This window comes from Podarcis gaigeae (assembly GCF_964106915.1).
Source record: "Podarcis gaigeae genome assembly, chromosome: 10".
Classification (NCBI taxonomy): Eukaryota; Metazoa; Chordata; class Lepidosauria; order Squamata; family Lacertidae; genus Podarcis; species Podarcis gaigeae.
Genome location: NC_139686.1, coordinates 42,626,659 through 42,633,428, shown reverse-complemented (window position 1 = coordinate 42,633,428; position 6,770 = coordinate 42,626,659).

Sequence of the window (6,770 nt, the reverse complement as noted above, 5' to 3'; positions counted from 1 at the left end):
TTAAAGCCTGTTGTTTTTAAATCCAAAGAGCCTCATTTATTATTTTAATCTCTGAATCATTTGGGGACAATTGCACCATAATGTCAAATACACTTCAGTTGTGCAGTGAAATTTAACTATGCTACATGCAATAGAAATTCATGTCCAGTTTAGAATTCTGAATAAGTAGCTGCCACTGTAGGATGACTCACTGATATGATATATATCCACAAATTTCCGTCTACAGAGTCAGGAGCAAGAACAAGGACCTGCCAGATTTCCATCTTCACTCCAAAAAAGCACTTGCTAAGTGGCTATTGAGTTTCCGATACTACTCTTAAAAGAGATCGCATTGCTCATTTTCTTCTTGAATTAAAAACAAAAACTAGCACGTGGTGACGAGTGGGAAGCTCACAGTTAAGAAAATATTCTCTTCACTGTTAATGAGTTAGAATAGTCCACAGTGTCTCTCTAGATACATAAATAATAGAAAGCTGCATAAATTGTTAAGAGACTCTTGGCCCCAATAGTGATCATTCTTCTTCTTCTAAATAGGACCTGATTAATACTACGTATAAGCACCTGTGATTACCACTGAAGCAGTTCAGCAGTTCATCATTGCTTCCAGAGCAGCTCTTCAGAACTCAGGGAGGATTATTCCAGCATCAGAAGAGCAGAGCCTAAAAGGAAGATCCACAAATAATTTAAATGAGAGTGCTTTTTTGTATGTACAGACAACCCACAAAGAAGCCAATTCAGTCTTGAGTGTAAGCCTGAGGGTCCATGACGCATTGTCTCAATATTCATAAAATATATTTTTGTCAAGCAATATCTTGGCGAAAAAAGAAAATAAAAAACCCAACAACACATAGGTGTAAAGGTCAATTCCCTTTTCTCTCATGAATATGGAGGCTAGAGGAAAATGCTATATCTTTTATCATATTGGAGAAGAATTTTAGAAAGGGCAATCTGCTGTGTGCAAAACCTTACATTCGCCCTTCCTTTGTCCCTTTGGGCACTTTTTTACCACCTTCAGCTAATGGGCTGTCAGTGGGATTGTTCCAACATGGGTATTAAATAGGTCTCTGTTTTATTCTCTATTACAAGTTTGCAGTAGTTATTTTGGCATTAATTCCCTTGTTTTATTCATCTTGTTCAACTTATTCTGCATTGGTTGTTTTGCCCATCATCCTTTCTCCTAAGTACAGAGTAACTTGAGCTGTTATTTCTTTATTTGCTTATTCATTTGTTGCCTTCTTTGTATACTATCTTGCCTTCATTTTATGTAATGAGTCTGGTGCCAGAATAAAGCCTTAAATTCATTTCAGTTACATGACTGGTTCTGTAGTCACTTTTGTTGCTTAAGCTTTGTCCATGGGAGAGTGATTATAGTTCACCCCCCCCCCCCGGTGGAAATATGTGAGTTGCAATATGGCCACAACATTTATCCTTAGCCCCATTTATCACCGGGATCAAACCAGCCCAAGTGCATGTCTGCCAATAAGAATATGTTCCCAGGCACTGGTATATCTATTCCCACCAGAAATTTCCACTAGCGTGTATAATGTGTGGACCTCCACCTTCCACCTAATTGCAGTCAATGTTCCTTGTAAGTATGAAGTATCTCTTCTCTCTCTTTTTCTTCATTCAAGCAGCTTTATATATTTGTGTTTCATTACTTCTCTTCATTATGCTTTTTGAGTCGTCTTCTTGCTCAGTATTTGTTTCAAATACTTATACCATTACCTCAAAGGACAAATAAATACCTTTTGAACTATGTGTTTGCAGTATGAGTTAAATTGTTCTGGTTTTCCTTTACTGGGAGCTCATATAGCATCCAGAAGTTTACCTAGTTGCTTGCCATATGGGTAACCCTGCTTAAATATAGGCCATCTGCCTTGCAGTTCCCTAACATGTGTTCCTATTTTCTATTTTGAGCAGTGTCTCCGGTTTAGGAATGTTGTGTCTGTTTAGCTCTTTGGCTGGTCACCTGACATTACTACATTTATGAATTAGTCTCTTTCGCTCTCACATACACACACTACCAATTTTTCTGGTTTCGGATAATGGTGGAAATTTAGTCTTTATGGCATTGACCCTCTCTTTACAAGAAGTGCTCATGAACATTCCAATTATTCTATGCTATGTACATCCATGTGAAATCCTGGCAACTTTCTGCTTAAAAAAAGAATACTGTTGCTGAGTTTGCTGAGAGCTTGCAACTCCAAGTCACAATTATCTCCATTAAGATTTGACATCTTTTAGGCAACAACCAGTGTTATTGTACTCTTATAACGGCAATAGTGTCCACCTTGGAGGTACTGGAACTGAGTTCTGGTGACTTCTGGCTGAATAAAAGCCCTGGAAATAATACTCAGTCGCTCGACTGATTGAAATTATCAGCAGTCCTCCTATTAATGTATTTATTAAATGCATATTCTGTCATTCATTTGAGGATCATAGGGTAGTTTAGGTAAAGGGACCCCTGACCAGTTATGGCCGACTCTGAGGTTGGAGAGCTCATCTCGCTTTATTGGCCGAGGGAGCCGGCGTACAGCTTCCAGGTCATGTGGCCAGCATGACTAAGCCGCTGGCAGGAGCAGGGACTGAGCAATGGGAGCTCACCCCGTTGCGGGGATTCAAACCGCCGACCTTCTGATCAGCAAATCCTAGGCTCTGTGGTTTAACCCATGGTGCCACCTGCAGTACAGTAATACCTCTACAAATCCTTGTCTAGCATCCATTCCGGCGAACGTCCGTGGCAAACCCGGAAGTACTGGAACGGGTTACTTCCGGGTTTGCCGCTCGTGCATGTGCATGCACAGAAGTGCAAACCGCTCTGTGTGTGTGCGCAGAGGCAGCGCTTTATGCTGCGTCCTTTTCGGCTAGCAGCCGGGGCTGCGGAACGGATCCTGGCTGTAAAACAAGGTACGACTGTATAAAAACACAAACATGCAAAACAATACCACCACCACCCAGCTTAGAAGGGCAAAGATTGTTTAATTAAATGAAGGCCTAGGAAAAGAGGAATGTTTTAGTATGGCACCTAAAGATCTGTAACTAAGGCACCAGGCGAGCCTCCCTAGGAAGAATATGCCGCAAGTTCCACTGCCGAAATGGTCCATTCTCATGAACTTTCATGGTGGGGGCACATTAAGAAGGTCCTCAGATTATGATTTCAGGGTCTGTGGACCTGAGCCATTTAAAGCTTTATAGGTCCAAACCAGCACTTTGAATTGGACCCAGAAACTAACTGGCGGCCAGTGCAGTCGGACCGGGATCAGTGTAATATGCTCAAACCATCTTGCCCTGGCAAGCAACCTGGCTACTGAATTCTGCACCAGCTGAAGTTTCAGAACCGTCTTCAGAGACAGCCCCATGTATAACGGGTTGCAGCAATCTAACCCAGAGGTTACCAGAGCCTAGACAGCCCTCAGTCCTACTACTGATTTCAGTTGTCAAAACGCTTCAAAGGGCCAAACAGTATCCTATGCTTAAGGTGTAGCGCGTAGCTACATCTCCATCCAAGTTCAAGAAATGTAGGAGGGAAGAGAGAAAGGGGAGGGGAGGGGATTGAGGAAACTCGAGTCAACTTACAGATAAAAATAAAAACCACTAAAAGCATAGGGGGGAGTAGCTAAAAAACATTGGTAGAATTAAACTATATGAAATTGATTAAAACCATACAAATAATGGCAATAAAAACAGCATGGGATTTAAGGCATCTTCTTTAAAAAAAATTATTAAAAATAATGATTTGCAGTAGTTACGTACATAAATGTCTAAAAATGGGAGAAATGCATACAGAGTTTAAAGGTCTGCAAAGTTATTCTGGAAGTTACTTTGTCTCATCTCTGAGGCCTTTATATAATATATATTTAAAATAGGGTTAGGGTTCTCATTGCAATATTACCCCAAATCATAGCCCCTCAAACCAAACAAGCAGTTCCAAGATGTATGTGCATTACTGCTTCGCCTGCTTGAGTTCTTTGCCATTTCCATAGCAGTTTGGATTTCACGCATCAGTGATAACAAAGCTCTTTAAAAACAACAGCATACCATCCCCTTATCCTGGAAGAAGCAGAGGTAAATCAAGGCCTGATGTTATTTCCCAGAGGTTATTCCCTGCCTTCCTGTCTGTGATTCAACCCTGAAACTAACTCAGGGAAGTTAATGAATTGAGGCGGATGTTATTCTGGAAGAACTGTGTGTAATTTATCCTGCTGGAAGATAGACACGTATCCTCTTCTCCATATAACATTTTAATGCGGCTTAAGTTATGGGCATGATTTCCAAGAGCACATCAGGGCCTTCTTACAATGACACAAACATGACTCTCTTTTTCTAATACACTTGGTAGTCTTTGCCTTGCATTAATACCCAGCATTGATTCCAGCAGCTGCATAAGAACAGATCACAACAACAGAATCCAGTATGTGCTTCATCTTTCTGGAGCAGCATGTAAAGTGCCCAAGTTCCTGATGAATGTATTACACAACTTCTTTGATATATGAATCAGCTAGATGTTATGCTCTCAAAATTCATTAAAAGTCCTCAGGCAGTTAAGCTTCACGCTTATTATAAATTATTCTGCCCAGCTGGGCTAATCATAACTTTTTACCCAGCCAAGTCATAATGTAATCAGTTACCTTCCTGAAATGTAACCGGCAGCACACAGTCTTCCGGATGTTCAGAATCTCCAGGTTAGCTAGGTGATCATCTTTCCTGGTATGTTCAAAAATGATACAGAAGGGGACTCCTAATAAATTATAAGCTTAAATGCAAAACGTAAGTTGACAATAACAGCATAATTCATATGCCTTACATCAAGACTAACCTAATTCTCACCAATTCAGTTCTGTCCTAATCTGTGCCGCATCACTTCTCTAAAGGCAGGGAATTCTTTCTCCAAATTGCAATACACATACATACACAAAGTTGTTTCCATTTTCACAGATTAAACTTCATTGTGGGACTCAGTATCAAAACAAGGGACTTGATAATATAAGTAACATATATTGTCATATTGTAAAAAGAAAGGGACTTTCTGGTTTTCCACAATTAAAGTCAATATTGATTTAGTTTTTAAAGTGAGCTTAACGTTTGTGTATCCCGATATAATTTTAATCTTCATCAGGCTATTGTTTTAAAGAAAAACACTTTAAAATGATTAAATCAGATTTTTAGAAATCTAGTTGATAAAAAATCTGCTATTTATTTAATCTACCCTGAATGCCATATTAAAACCAATACTCACAACCATATATGAATGCAATGCTGTACATTAATATGCGTTGATTCATGCATGTCCCACCCACTTGTCCACATACAATATGTGTACATCTGCAATGGCTGTGAAGTACACATCTTGTTGGACCCTAATCAGAGTGTGGAATGAAAGTGAAATGTATTTCTGGAGCTGAATTGGTCAGTTACAGTACTGATACACTTTGGCTTGAAGTACACATATAATTATTACATGTGTACATCAAGATGTCAGATCTACTGCGATATCTCAAGGACCTTCTTCATCGCATATGAACCGACCTGGACCCTGTGATCATCACCTGAGGCCCTTCTTGTGCCTCCTCAAGAGGTCTGGAGGGTGGCAACACAAGAACAGGCCTTTTCTCTTTGGGCTTCTCCCTTGTGGAATGTTCTCCCCAATGAGCCTCATTTGGCGTCTTCATTACATACCTTTAGGCACCAGGCAGAACATTCCTCTTCTCCCAGACATTTATGACCTGTTGGGGGTGCATTGGTTTTATTTGTTATTATGGTGTGTATTTTGGTGTTTTTATACTCTAAACTGCCCTGTGATCTTCAGATGAAGGACGGTATAGAAGTTTTCATCATCATACATTCAACAGATTGAACAGTTGTGAACTTACCAGAATTTCACACCAAGAGCATCTATTTCTGTGGGTCTTGTGCTGAGAAGTCAAGACTGCTTAGACTTATTAGAATATGAGCTCTAAATGATTCGCATTGATTCGAAGATGGATATTCTAATGACAGAGATAATCTCCTATCATGAAGGAGATGGAGATTAAGAAAGGGTTGACAGAGGCAATATTCTCTCTCTTAGCTCCCTTGCATAGGATCCTATAAGCTTCTTTGGCCTTCTACTCTGTGGGTGGCAGTACAATTTGGCACATTCTCAATCAGAAACCAAGACATATACAGAACGAATGTTCTATCACTTCCTGGATGTCTGAATGAGAAACGTTTCCAGTTATCCTCAGCCAATCTGCACCATTGCTGCCCAAAGTAGCTGAGTATGAGGGACGCACTCAGACAGGAACTATAGAATTTGCTGCCGTGAGAAGATGTGGCGGCCACTGGCTCAGATGACTTTAAAAGGGGACGAGACAGATTTCTGGAGAATAAAGTTGTCAATGGCTACTAATTGTGGTGGCTATATATCTCCAGGGTCAGAGGCAGCAAGTCTCTGAATACTTGTTGCTGAGGAACAATAGCAGGCGTGTCCTCTGGCACTCATGGACTGCTTGTGAGCTTTTCATAGGCATCTGGTTGGAAAAAAAGGATGCTGGACTAGACAGGTGTTTTTTTATCTGAGCCAGTAGGACTATCCTTATGTTAGATGATAGATAGATAGATAGATAGATAGATAGATAGATAGATAGATAGATGATAGATAGATGATAGATAGATAAATAGATAGATAGATAGATAGATAGATAGATAGATAGATAGATGATAGATAGATAGATAGATGATAGATAGATAGATGATAGATAGATAGATGATAGCAATTGAAACTGTAAGTG